The sequence below is a fragment of the Choloepus didactylus genome, chromosome 10 (assembly GCF_015220235.1).
Source record: "Choloepus didactylus isolate mChoDid1 chromosome 10, mChoDid1.pri, whole genome shotgun sequence".
Lineage (NCBI taxonomy): Eukaryota > Metazoa > Chordata > Mammalia > Pilosa > Megalonychidae > Choloepus > Choloepus didactylus.
Window position 1 is genome coordinate 132,437,217 of NC_051316.1, and position 13,849 is coordinate 132,451,065.

The following is a 13,849-nucleotide window of genomic DNA, read 5'->3' on the forward strand; positions in this document are numbered from 1 at the left end:
TAGAATAAAAACCTATAAATAGGAGAAAGAACAACAAAAACATCAAGAATCCCATACCCTCCCTTATAGCTCCCTCTTACTGACATTTAGCTTTGGTATATTAGCTTTGTTACAATTAATGAAAGAATATTGCTATGGTAGTGTTAACCATAGACCCTGGTTCTCATTGATTGTATTTTTTCCACGCAGTATCCCATTTTCAATACCTTGCAATGGTGATATTCACTTGTTTTCCCTCATGTAAAAACTTATATTTGTTCATTTAATCACTGCGGTCACAGCTAGGTAGGGGCGGGCACCCACGGAACCTTCTGCTGTTAGGTTTGCTTTGTGGGTACCGGCGGAGGCTCTTCCCGGAGGCGAGGGCGAGGCGGGGGACTTGGCCGAATCCCCGGCGGAGGCGTGCAAGGTGTGGAGGGCGGCGAGGGAGAAAAACGAGACACTCTCCTTACAGGGGGGTAGAACAAAAAGCCTTTATTCAGGGGTGAGCACAAGTTATATAGGCTGGCATAGAGGGCGGGGTTGGTGTAGGGGTGAAAGGGCCTTAAATGGTAATGCTGAGGGGAGAAAGGCTAGGATTGGTTCTGAGAGGACGCGGAAGCTGTTGCAGCGGGCGGGAGTTGCTCTTGCAACGGGGAGTGTGCGGGCAGGATAAGGGGGGCGGTTTTGTCCGGCAAGCTTCCTCCAACGGTTGTATTTTGGGTGAGGAAATGGGGCCTGCCTCCGGCTCCACTTTCTCAGGCCCGGGGGGCTGTGGAGGGCGCTACCGCCCGTGCCCACCACCCTCCCCAGGGGCTGATCAGGTCCCCCGGCCCAGGCCCGCAAAGTTGAAGCACGTAATCAGTATCCCGCAAATCACCATCATTGTCCACTCTGGGTTTTGCTAAGTTACACAGTCCCAGTTGTTATCCTGTATTTTTCCTTCTGGTGTCATACATGCCCCCAGCCTTCCTCTTTGAATCATACTCACATTCAGTTTTGTTTATTTTACTTACAATATTGTGCTACCACCTGCTAGTATTCCTGTGGAACCTTTTGTAGTCCTTCAGCGCCGACTGCCCAATCTCTACCCTGTTTCTACCTCCTGATTTCCTGTGTTCTCAACTTCAACTCTCAGAGTTCCTCATTATACTCAGTTCATGTTAGTGAGAACATACAGTATTTGTCCTTTTGTTTCTGGCTGATTTCACTCGACATAATGAGGGTTCATCCGCATTACTGCATGTGTCATGACTTGATTTTGTCTTACAGGGTGTAATATTCCATTGCATGTGTATACCACAGTTTGTTTATCCATTCATCTATTGATGGACTTTGTTTTTTTTTTCATTTGTTGGAAATCATGAATAATACCACTATAAACTTCAGTTTACAAATGTCCATTTGTGTCATACCCTTCAGTTCTTCTGAGTATATACCTAGTAAGGGGATTGCTGGATCACATGGGGATTCTATACTTAGTTTCCTTAGGAACCGCCAAACTGCCTTCCAGAGTGGTTGCACCATTCTACACTCCCACCAGCAGTGAATAAGTGTGCCTCTTTCTCCCCGTCCTCTCCAACACTTGTAGTTGTCTGTTTTTATTTGTATTTCCCTAATAGCTAGTGAATTTCAGCATCTTTTCATATGTTTTTGAGACATTTGTGTTTCCTCTTCAGAAAAGTGTCTGTCCATGTCTTTTGCCCATTTTTTAATTTGTTTCTTTTTGTTGTTGATTTGTAGGATTTCTTTATATATTCTTGATATTAAACCTTTGTATGTTATGTGGTTTCCAAACATTGTCTCCCATTGCATAGGTTTCCTTTTTACTTTCCTGACAAAGCCCTTTGATGCTCAAAACTTTTCAGTTTTGAGGAGATCCCATTTATGTATTTCTTCTGTTACTGCTTGTGGTTTGGTGTAAAGTCTAGGAAACCACCTCCTATCACAAGACGTTTAAGATATTTTCCTGCATTTTCTTCAAAACTTTTTATTGTCTTAGCTCTAATATTTAGGTCTTTGATGTATTATAAGTTAATTTTCATATATGGTGTGAGATAAGGGTCTTCTTTCCTTCTTCTGGATATGGATATCCTATTCTCCAAGCACCATTTGTTGAAGAGGCTGCTCTGTTGCAGTTGATCTGACCACCTTAATCAAAGGTCAATTGTCCATAGATGAGAGGGTCTATTTCTAAACACTGAATTTGATTCCATTGGTCTTTATGTCAGTACTGTGTTGTTTTGATCACTGTAGCTTTGTAATATGTTTTAAAATCAGGTAGTGTGAGACCTCCCAATTCATCTTTCTTTCTCAAGACATTTTTAGCTACTCAGGGCACCCTGCCCTTCCAAATAAATTTGGTTAATGTTTTTTCTATTTCAGCAAAGTAAGTTTTTGGGATTTTAATTGCTATTGCATTGAATCTGTAAATCATTTTGGTTAGAATAGATGTGTTAACTACATTTAATCTTCCAATCCACTAGCATGGTGTGTCCTTACATTTATTCAGGTCTTCCTTGATTTCTTTCAGCATTTTTTTTTTTTTTTTTTTTTTTTTTAGTTTTCTGTGTTTAAGTCTTGTGTATCCTGGGTTAAATTTATTCCAATATACTTGATTCTTTTGGTTGCCATTGTAAATGGAACTTTTTAAAATTGATTTCCTCCTCAGATTGCTCCTTACTAGTGTATAGAAACACTACTGATTTCTGCACATTGATCTTGTATCCTGCCACTTTGCTGTACTCATTTATCAGTAGCTTTACTGTAGAGTTTTTGGAATTTTCTACATGTCATGTCATTTGCAAACAGTGAAAGTTTCCTTCTTCCTTTCTGATTTTGATGCTTTTTGTTTCTTTTTCTTGCCTAATTGCCGTAGGTAGAACTTCCAGCACAATGTTGAATAGCAGTGTTGACAGTGGGCATCCCTGTCTTGTTCCTGATCTTAGAGGAAAAGCTTTCAGTTGTTCCCCATCATTGAATATCATTGAATATGATGTTAATTGTGGGTTTTTCATATCTTCCCTTTATCATGTTGAGGAAGTTTCCTACTATTCCTATCCTTTGAAGTGTTCAAGGAAGGACAAAGAAAGGATGCTGAATTTTGTCAAATGCCTTTTCTGCACCAATTGAGATGATCATGTGGTTTTTCTTCTTTAATTTATTGATGTGGTGTATTACCGTAATTGATTTTCTTGTGTTGAACCACCATTGAACACCCAGAATAAAACCCACTTTGTCATGGTGTATAATTCTTTTAATGTGCTGCTAGATGTGATTTGCAAGTATCTTGAGGATTTTTGCATCTATATTCATTAAAAAGATTGGTCTGTAATTCTATTTTCTTGTAGTATCTTTGTCTGGCTTTGGTATTAGGGTGATGTTGGTTTCATAGAATGAGGTAGCTTTCCCTCTAAGTTTTTTAGAAGTTTGAGTAGGATTGGTACTAATTATGTCTTGAATGTTTGGTAGAATTCATAAGTGAAGCTATGTGGTCCTGGACTTTTCTTTTTTGGGAATGTTTTCATGACTGATCCAAACTCTACTTGTGTTTGTTTGCTGAGGTCTTCTATTTCTTCCTAATTCAGTGTTGGTTGTTCATGCTTTTCTAGGAAGTTGTCACTTCATCTGAGTTGTCTAGTTTGTTAGCATACAGTTGTTCATAGTATCTTCTCTTTATCTCCTTTATTTCCTTGGGGTCATTCATCATGTCCCCCCTCTGATACCTGATTTCACTTATTTTCATTCTGTCTCTTTCTTTTCATTTTAAGCACAGCTAGGGGTCCATGGATTTTATTGCTTTCCTCAAAGAACCAACTTCTGGTTATGTTGATTCTCTATTGTTTTCAAATTCTGAATTTCATTTATTTATTCTCTAATGGTGATTTCTTGCCTTCTGTTTCCTCTGGGGTGAGTTTGCTGTTGTTTCTCTAGTTCCTCCAGGTGAGAAGTTTAATCCTCAGTGTTGGCTCCTTCTGTTTTTTTAAATATAGGTGTTTGGTGCAATAAATTTCCATGTCAGCATTGCCTGTGCTGCACCCCGTAAGTCTGATACGCTGTGTTCTCATTTTCATTTGCCCTGTGATATCTATTGATTTCTTTTGTAATTTCGTCTTTGACCCACTGGTTATTGAGAAGTTTGTTGTGTAGCATCCATATATTTGTGAATTTCCCAGCCTTCCACCTGTGATTGATTTCTGACATTATGGTCTGTGAAAATGTTTACTATAATTTTGAGCTTTTTAAAATTATTGAGATCTGCTTTGTGACACAACATGTGGTCTGTCCTGGAGAGTGATCCATGAGCACTTGAGAAAAATGTGTGTCCTGCTGTTGTCGGGTGCAGTGTTCTGTAGATGTCTGTTAAGTCTAGTTCATGTAGCACGTTATTCAAAATGTCTTTTTACTTACTGATTTTCTGTCTAGATGTTGTATCCATTGATTAGAGTGGTGTATTGAAGTCTCCAGCTATTATTGTAGAAGTGTCTATTTCTCCCTTCAGTGTTGTCAGCATTCACCTCATGTATTTTGGGGCCCTCTGGCTTGGTGCATAGATATTTATAATTGTTATGTCCTCTTGTTGGATTGTCCCTTTTATTAGTACATAGTGTCCTTCTTTGTCTCTTTTAATTGTTTTACATTTGAAGTCTAATTTGACCATATTAGTATAGCTACCCCCAGTCTTTTCTGGTTGTTGATTGCATGAAAGATTTTTTTCCAACCTTTCACTTTCAATTTTATTTTTTTTAAATATAAGGTGTTCTGATTCTATTTGTTCTGTAATAGTTTCAAGATTGCAGTACTTTAGTCAAGCCATAAAGGAGAACTATGAGCCCTGGAATGAGAGGAGCAGGAGGCCCCTTGTAGCGTCAGAGTCATTTGTTCCTCCTCCCCCTATCCCCAAACAGTTAAGCTGTGATCTATCTGGGACAGGACACCCTATTGTCCAAGTATGTCATTCCTGACCCAACACAGCAATTCTGGCTTTGGCTTGCAAGCCCAGCTGGCCTTTCAACTCCCCAGGAGCCAGTCTTAGTTCATAGCCCCTTACTCTGGTTGTTGTAAAAGTTTTGGGGGCCCAAGGAGCCCTTGGGGTGCTTCAGGCCTGCCTGGTTGGGAGGTACTCAGGCACTGGCTGTGCTGCTTCTTTCTGCAGAATAGAGTCCTGCGGGGTGGGGGTGGGATGGGGCTGGCAGCGGCCCTGGCTGCTGGGCTGGCAGCAGAAGAGGGTGGACCTGAGCAGGGCCAGGCTGGTGATGAAGGCAAACACCCACCAGGTGACACCTGGGTAGACAAAGGGGAGGATGAGGAAGGCTCCAGCAGGAGCCACATGGCTGGCACTCACCTAGTCCTGCCCATCCTCTCCTGCCAAGCCCGTTTTCCCTGCTGTTGAGGTGACAGTCTCCACCAGCCCCTGAGGACAGAGGCACACCTCCAGGCTGTGCCAGGCCAGCCAACCCATGGCTGTCTCCTGGTCATGCGGGCTGCAGGTGAGGCCCCTGGGGATGGCAGTGACCTTATGGTACAGGAGACAGGTGATAGATCAGATGCACACACAGCAGGAGCTTCAGGCAGAGGGCATAGAAGCTGTGACGGCAGCCCAGCAGCTTGGGCAGCTGGGTGCAGGTGTAGGGCTCCTGAAGCACCAGGCTCTCCAGGTCGTCCTCCAACGAGCCACAGTGACACCCAGCAGGGTCTGCAGCAGTGGTGGTGGTGGTGGTGGTGGTAGTGGCTTTCCTGGGGATGGGCTGGGGCTGCTGTGGGGCTGGGTCCTCTGGGGCCTTGACTGGGCATGGGAGCCACTGGGTCACTGCTGCTCAGGACCTGGGCATCCACAGGGAGTCTCAGCTGGCACTGTTGTGACAGGGATGGAGTCTGTCCCTGCGCAGGATGTCTCCAGCCTCCTTGCCTGCTTGCCTGGTGCCTGGTGACCACAGCCACCTGGTGCTGCCCCCTCCCAGGGTTGCTCAGCTTGTTTATTGTCTTACAGCATTGTCCAGTTATCATTTCTGTCCTCAAAACCTGGCTTACCCTCTTTTTGTCTTTCAGTATTAAATGCATCCCTTTCAGAAAACATGTAGATAGATCCTTTTTTAAAAATCCATTCTGCCAATCTATGTCTTTTGATTGGAGAGTTTAATTCATTAACATTTAATGTGATTACTATAAAGGCGGTATTTTCTTCAACCATTGGTTATTTTGAATTTCATATGTCATATCTTATTTTTTTCCCTTTCTTTTTAACCTTTCAATTACCCTTACTGCTAAATCTTTATTTCTATACTCTTCTGGAAATTCTCTCTCCTGCCTTTTTCTATTTGCCTGTAGTGCTACCTTTAGTATTTCTTGTAGAGCAGGTCTCATTCATGAACTCTCAGCGTCTGTTTATCTGTAAATATTTTAAAGTCTCCCTTATCTTTGAAGGTCAGTTTTGAAATCAACCAAGAAAATAACCACATTCTTGGTGGGCAGTTTTTCCCATTCAGTATGTTAAATATATCATACCACTGCCTTCCCTCCTTCATGGTTTCTGCTGAGAAATACACACTTAGTCTTATTCAGCTTTCCTTGTATGTGATGGATCACTTTTCTCTTGCTGCTTTCAGAATTCTCTCTGTATCTTTGACATTTGACAATTTGATTAGTAAGTGTCTTTGAGTAAGTGTATTTGGATCTATTCTGTTTTGGGCATGCTGTGCTTCCTGGACCTGTAATTTTATTTCATAAGAGTTGGGAAATTTTTATTTGTTATTTTCTCCATTATTCTTTCTGCCCCTTTCTCTTTCTCTTCTTCTGGGACACCAATAATAGGTATGTTCACACGCTTCATGTTGTGATTTGGTTCCCTGCTCATATTTTCCCCTGCTTTTCCCTATGTGCTCTTTTGTGTGTAGGATTCTGGATGCCTTGTCTTCTAGTTCAGTAATCCTTTGTCCTACCTCTTTAGATCTGCTTTTTAAAGACTCCATTGTGTTTTTCCTCTCTTCTATTGTACCTTTCATTCCTATAAGTTCTGTCATTTGTTTTCTCAAGCTTGCAATTTCTTCTGTGTGGACATCTTCTCTTTATATCCTTCATCTCCTTTTCCACATTTTCTTTCAACTTGTGAGATTGATTTAGATGATTTGTGTGAGACCAAGTGAGGGGAAGCGGAGAGGGCCGTTAGCCCAGGATGGAAGATTCCTACCTGATATTCTTTCTCTTTCTTCAGTTTGGCCTTTTTGGAGTCTTTCTCTAGTCTATATCTTATATCTTCCTCCAAAGTTGTAAAGAATTCTGAATTGTCCTTTTTTTTCATTGAATCTCTGGAGAGAAGTTTTCAGTAGCTGTTTGCATCACCATGTTCATGATGTCACCTCCTCTTCTTTTTAATATAGGTGTTTGCAGCATCATATTTCTCTCTGTAAACTGTGTTCCTTGCAATTTTGAAATGGTATGTTATCATGTTCATTCACTAATAATTCCCTCATATCCTTTGAGAGTTCTTATCCAACCCATTGGTTGTTTTCTTTTCCAGTTTTCCAGTTTCTTTTATTTAGACTATAATATATATACATAAAAGTGACAACTTTCCAAGTGCAAATTAACAAGTAGTTAGCATATTTCAAAGAATATTATAGGTTACAATTCCACAGTTTATTTCTTTATTATGAAATATAACATATATACAAGAAAGGCAATATCTTTGATAGTATGATTTAATAAGTAGATATATAGGAAATTTCCAAAGGTATTACGAGTTATACTACCATAGTTTCAGTTATTTCTGTATTGTGAAATACAACATATATACAAAAAGGTATAGCTTTCAAATTAACATTTAACAAGTAGCTATAGAATAAATTTCAGAGGATGCTATGGATTACAGTTCCATTTCAATTCTTTCCTTCTAACTATTCTAATATCCTAGCAACTAAGAAATAGAAACTTACATAAATATTTATTAGATACATGCAGGGCCCCCCTGAGGAGCTGGGGGAAAATGTGGACGTGTTGGACGTCCTCACCTGGATTGTTGCTGATGTTCTTGCAAACATTGGGGGCTGGCGGTTTGATGTGCCCAGCCCTATATCATGGGACTTGCCCTTGTGAAGCTCATTGCTGCAAAGGAGAGGCTAAACCTGCTTATAATTGTGCCTAAGAGTCTCCCCCTGGGTACCTCATTGTTGCTCAGATGTGGCCTCTCTCTCTAGCTAAGCCACCTCAGTAGGTGAACTTGCTGCCCTCCTCCCTAAATAGGATTATACTCCCAGTGTAAATCTCCTTGGTAATGCAGGATATGACTCCTAGGGATGAATTTGGACCCAGCACAGTGGGATTGAGGGTATCTTCTTGACCAAAAGGGGGATGTGAAATGAAACAAAAGAAAGTTTCAGTGGCTGAGAGATTTCAAATGGAGTTGAGAGGTCACTCTGGTGGACATTCTTACACACTAATGTTTTGGAATAGCTAGAAACAGATACCTGACACTGCTGAACTCCAGCCCAGTGACCTGGACTCTTGAAGATGATTGTATAGCAGTGTGGCTTACAGGGGGTGACAGTGTGATTGTGGAGGCCTTGTGGATTGCACTCCCTTTATCCAGTGTATGGATTGATGAGTGGAGGAATGGGGACAAAAAACTGAACGAGGGGTGGGGTGGGATGGGGGGATGATTGGGTGTTCTTTTTTGCCTCTGTTTTTTGTTCTTGTTCTGATTCTTTCTGCCATAAGGAAGATGTTCAAGGGTGGATTGGGGTGATGAATGCACAACTGTGTGGTGGTGCCGTGAGCAGTGGTTTGTGCACCATGGATGATTGTATGGTATGTGTGTGTATTTCAAGAGAACTGAATTTAATTAAAAAAAAGGTAGGGTGTTCTTAAGTTCACATAGCATATGTTATGTCCATGATAATCCATCTATATTTCACATTATCATCACTTAGCTGTAGAATCCTCATCACTCTCCATTTTAAACAATTCTCATGACCCAAAACATCTCATAGCTCTTGTCAGCCCTTAGTTATTTGTCCCTAGTATTTATGTAATACTAGTATGGTATTTCTATTACAGTCCCTAGTACACAATATGTAGATCTTTTCCCATATACCCTTCTGTTGTCAACTCTCTGTGCCAGTGTTATTCCTTGGGAGTATATCATGCAAGCACCTGTTTATATTTGTGGTGCTGAACTGTGGGATCTATGCCTTTAAACAACCCCTTTCATTCCTATTAACCTGCAATGCAGCTCTGATACTTATAAACCCATTAACAATCATCACCCCTCTCATTACCATACCTTTGAATTCACCATCATAATGTGTCTGAACATTTTAGATTATCATTCCCCCTCACTAGCTACTGTCTATCATTAGATCCCCATTTTTTTCCTATTATAAGACATTGATTTTACACTGTTCAGACAGTTTATAGAAGTGGTAACATACAGTATCTCTACTTTTGTGTCTGAATTACTCAGAATTATGTTTTCAAGGGTCATCCATGTTGCTTCTTTCTGCTGTGTAGTATTCCATCATATGTATATACAACAATTTGCTTATCCACTCATTTGTTGAAGGACAGTTGGATTGTTTCCATCTCTTGGCAATTGTGAACAATGCTGCTATGAACATTGGTGTACAAATGTCTTTATGTCACAGCTTTCAAATGTTCTGGGTATATACCAAGAAGTGGAATTGCTAGATCATAGGGTAATTCAATATCTAGTTTTCTGAGAAACTGTCAAAATATCCTCCAGGGTGGCTGTACCATTATACAGTCCCACCAGCAATGAATAAGAATTCCAATGTCTTCACATCCTCTTCAGCATTTCAAAAATTAATTTTTGATGTTTTCATTACCACACACACACAAATAATAAGAATAAAAATTAAAGAACAATGAAAGTAAAAACACTGGGTGCCTTTTATTTTTTTTTGCCCCCATTTTTCTACTTATCCATCCATACACTGGACAAAGTCCATATGGCTTTCCCAATCACATTGTCACCTCTCATAAGCTACATTTTTATACAATTGTCTTCAAGATTCATGGGTTCTGGGTTGTAGTTTTATAGTTTCAGGTATTTACTGCTAGCTATTCCAATTCATTAGAACCTAAAAGGGTTGTCTATATTGTGCGTAAGAGTGTCCACCAGAGTGACCTCTCGGATCCTTTTGGAATCTCTCTGCCACTGAAGCTTATTTCATTTCCTTTCACATCCCCCTTTTGTTCAAGAAGATGTCCTCCATCCCACGATGCCAGGTCTAGATTCCTCCCCGAGAGTCATATTCCACATTGCCAGGGGGATTCACTCCCCTGGGTGTCAGATCCCACGTAGGGGAGAAGGCAGTGATTTCACCTGCCAAGTTGGCTTAGCTAGAGAGAGAGGGCCACATCTGAGCAACAAAGAGGCATTCAGGGGGAGACTCTTAGGCACAATTATAGAAGGCCTAGCCTCTCCTTTGCAGCAACAGTCTTCCCAAGGGAAGTCCATGGTAGAGGGCTCAGCCCATGAAACCACCAGTCCCCTACGTCTATGAGCACATCAGAGGTGATGAAGCTTTTGATTTTGAGATGCAGAAGGTTTTGATTTTGAGGAATTCACATTTATCTGTTTTTTTTTTTTGTTGTTGTTGTTCTTTCATTGCTTGTGTTTGGTATCAGTTCTAAAAAGCGACCCTGTTATACAAGGTCATGAAGATGTTTCTGTACATTATCTTCTAGGAGTTTTATGATACTGTCTCTTATATTGAGATCTTTGATCCACTTTGAGTTAATTTTTTTATAGGGTGTGGGGTAGGGTTCTCTTTCATTCTTTTGGATATGGCTATCCAGTTCTCCCAGTCTCATTTGTTGAAGAGACTGTTCTGACCCAGTTCAGTGGACTTGGGGGCCTTATCAAAAATCAGACAACTGTATATTTGGGGGTCTATTTCCGAATTTGCGGGATACTGATTACGTGCTTCAACTTGGCGGGCCTGGGCCAGGGGACCGGATCCGCCCCTGAGGAGGGTGGTGGGCACGGGCGGTAGCGCCCTCCACAGCCCCCCGGGCCTGAGAAAGTGGAGCCGGATGCAGGCCCCATTTCCTCACCCCAAAGTACAACTGTCAGGAGAAGCTTGCCGGAGAAAACCGCCCCCTTTACCTTGCCCGCCCACTCCCCGTTACCAGAGCAACTCCCGCCCTCCCCGTTGCCGGAGCAACTCCCGCCCTTTTCAAACGACCTCCGCGCCCTCTCAGAACCAATCCAAGCCTTTTACCCCTACAGCTAGCCTGCCCTCTAAACTGCCCTATATAAACGTGTACCCTCCCCTAATAAACGCTCTCGGCTTCCTCACCCTCAAAGAAAAGCGTCCCGCCTGTTTCCTCTCGCCGCCCTCCACACCTTGCACGCCACCGCCGGGGACCTGGCCAAGTCCCCCGCCTCGCCTTCGCCTCCGGGAAAGAGCCCCCGCCGCCGGTACCCTCCGAGCAACGCCGAGAGCTGAGGGTTCAGCAACCGGCCGCCCCCCGACGTAGTAGAAGCGACCGCACGAATTCTCGATTTGATTCCTGTTCCAGTTCGTTAATGCTGTCATTTTGCAAAACCCCAAAAATGGATCTGCTTTTATAAAGGGGGTTTACAGTCTTAAGGCCATAAAGAGTCCAAGGTAAGAAAGGCCACTGACACCTCGAAGACCTCTGTTAGCTGGGAATGCACTTGGCTTGTGTCTGTAACTTTATAGTTGACTTCAAAGTCAGGAAGTGTAAGTCCTCCCACTTTGTTCTTCTTTTTTAGGATGTTTTTGGCAATTCGAGGCTCCTTTCCCTTCTAAATAAATTTGAGAATTAGCTTTTCCAAGTCTACAAAGTAGGTTGTTGGAATTTCAATTGGTATTGCATTGAATCTGTAGATCAGTTTGGGTATAATTGACATCTTAACAGCATTTAGTCTTCCTATCCATGAGCATGGTTATTTTTCCATTTATTTAGGTCTTTTTATATTTCTTTTAGTGAAATTTTTGTAATTTTCTGTGTATAGGGCTTTGACATCGTTGGTTAAGTTTATTGCTAGGTACTTTTTTTTTTTTTTTTGATTGCCTGTTATGTCATTACTACTGTATAGCAACATTACTGACTGATATGCATTAATCATATATCCTGACACTGCTGAATTTGTTTATTAGCTCAAGTAGTTTTGTGGTTGAATCTCAGGATTTTTCAAATATAAGATCATATCATTTGCAAATAATGACAGATTAATGTCTTCCTTTCCTATTTGAATACCTTTTATATCTTTATCTTGGTGAATTCCTCTGGCTAGAACTTCTAGACCAATGTTGAATAACAGGTGACAGTAGGCATCCTTGTCTCATCCCTGATCTTAGGGTGAAGGCTTTCAGCTTCGTACTGGCTGTGGGTTTTTCCTATATGCCCTCTGTGATATTGAGGAAGGTTCTTACAGGTCCTAACTTTTTAAGTTTTTATCAAAAAGGGATGTTGAATTTTGTTGAATGATTTTTCAGCATGTATCAAGATGATCATTTGATTTTTCCCTTTTGATTTGTTAATGTGTTCAATGACATTGATTGATTTTCTTATGCTGATACACCTTTGCATTCTAGGAATGAACCACACTTGGTCACGGGTTCATAAACATTCTTGTAATGTGCCTTTGGATTTGATTTGCAAGTATTTTGTTTAGGATTTTTGCATCTATATTCAGTAGGTAGATTGGCTTGTAGTTTTCCATGTTTGTAGTGTCTTTGGTTTGTGTATCGGAGTGATATTAGCTTCATAAAATGAGTTAGGTAGTTTCCTTTCTCTTCAAATAAAAGTATAAGAAAAACAACCTAAAATAACTACATTGCTTCCAGTATGTTCAAGAGAATTAACAAACCATCACAAAACAAAGGAATCAGAAATTCAGATAACAAAAATAACTACATTGCTTCCAACTGGTTGCTTCCTCCTGGGGCGCTGAGAGTGCGGCCGCGGAGCGCTCCGCGAGTCGTAGTTGCCTGAGGCGGTGGATTTGTCTCGGAGGCAGTGACCGCGCGGTCACGGGGTGGTGGAAGACTTCTAGTAGCCTTAGACCAGTGGCCTTCGTTTGTGTGGGGCTGTTAGCATGGCCGAGGAGCGCTCTGGAAGCCACCGTTGTCTCAGAACGGCGGTCTTCGTCCTGGATGCGACAGGGCCCAGCCGTGGGGCAGTCTGGGAGTTGTAGTTACATGAGCCTGGCTGTCTTCCTTCTGGTGGCGCCGACTGCGCAGCCGTGGGGTGCTCTGGGAGTTGTAGTTGCCTGAGTCCAGGGGCCTTCCTCCCGGAGCTCTCTGGGAGTTGTAGTTACTTGAGTCCGCCTGCTTTCCTTCCGGTGGCGCCAATGGCGCGGTCGCTGGGTGTTATGGGAATCGTAGTCCTCTGAGACTGGGATCTTAGGTTCGTGGGCAGCAGGGCACAGCCACGGGGATCTCTGGGAGTTGTAGCTGTCTGAGCCGGGGTTACTGTCTCAGAGGCACTGATGGGAAGGTCATAGGGCGCTCTAGGAGTTTTATTTGCCTCCGACCAGCGGCCTTCGTCCTGGGGCACGCATAGTGCTGCCGCAGAGCGCTCTGGGGGTTGTAGTTGGCTGAGTCCCAGGGTCTTCCTCCCGGAACTCGCTGGGAGTTGTAGTTACGTGAGACCGGCTGCTTTCCGGTGGCGCTGATGGCGCAGCCCCGGGGCACTGTGGGAGTCGTAGTTGCCTGAGACGAGGGGCCTTCGTCCAGGAGCCTTCTGGGAGTCGTAGTTGCCTGAGTCAAGGGGCCATCCTCCTGGAGATCTCTGGGAGTTGTAGTTGTCTGAGAGGGGCTGCCTTATTTCCGGCGGCACTGACGGTGCAGCCCCGGGGCGCTGTGGGAGTCGTAGTTGC

At 42.6% G+C, this 13,849-nt stretch overlaps 1 pseudogene; it reads right to left on the reverse strand.

The window, feature by feature from the left end:
• Positions 1–5,025: 5,025 nt before the first annotated feature.
• LOC119545410 lies at positions 5,026–13,531 on the reverse strand (annotated as a pseudogene).
• Positions 13,532–13,849: the final 318 nt, after the last annotated feature.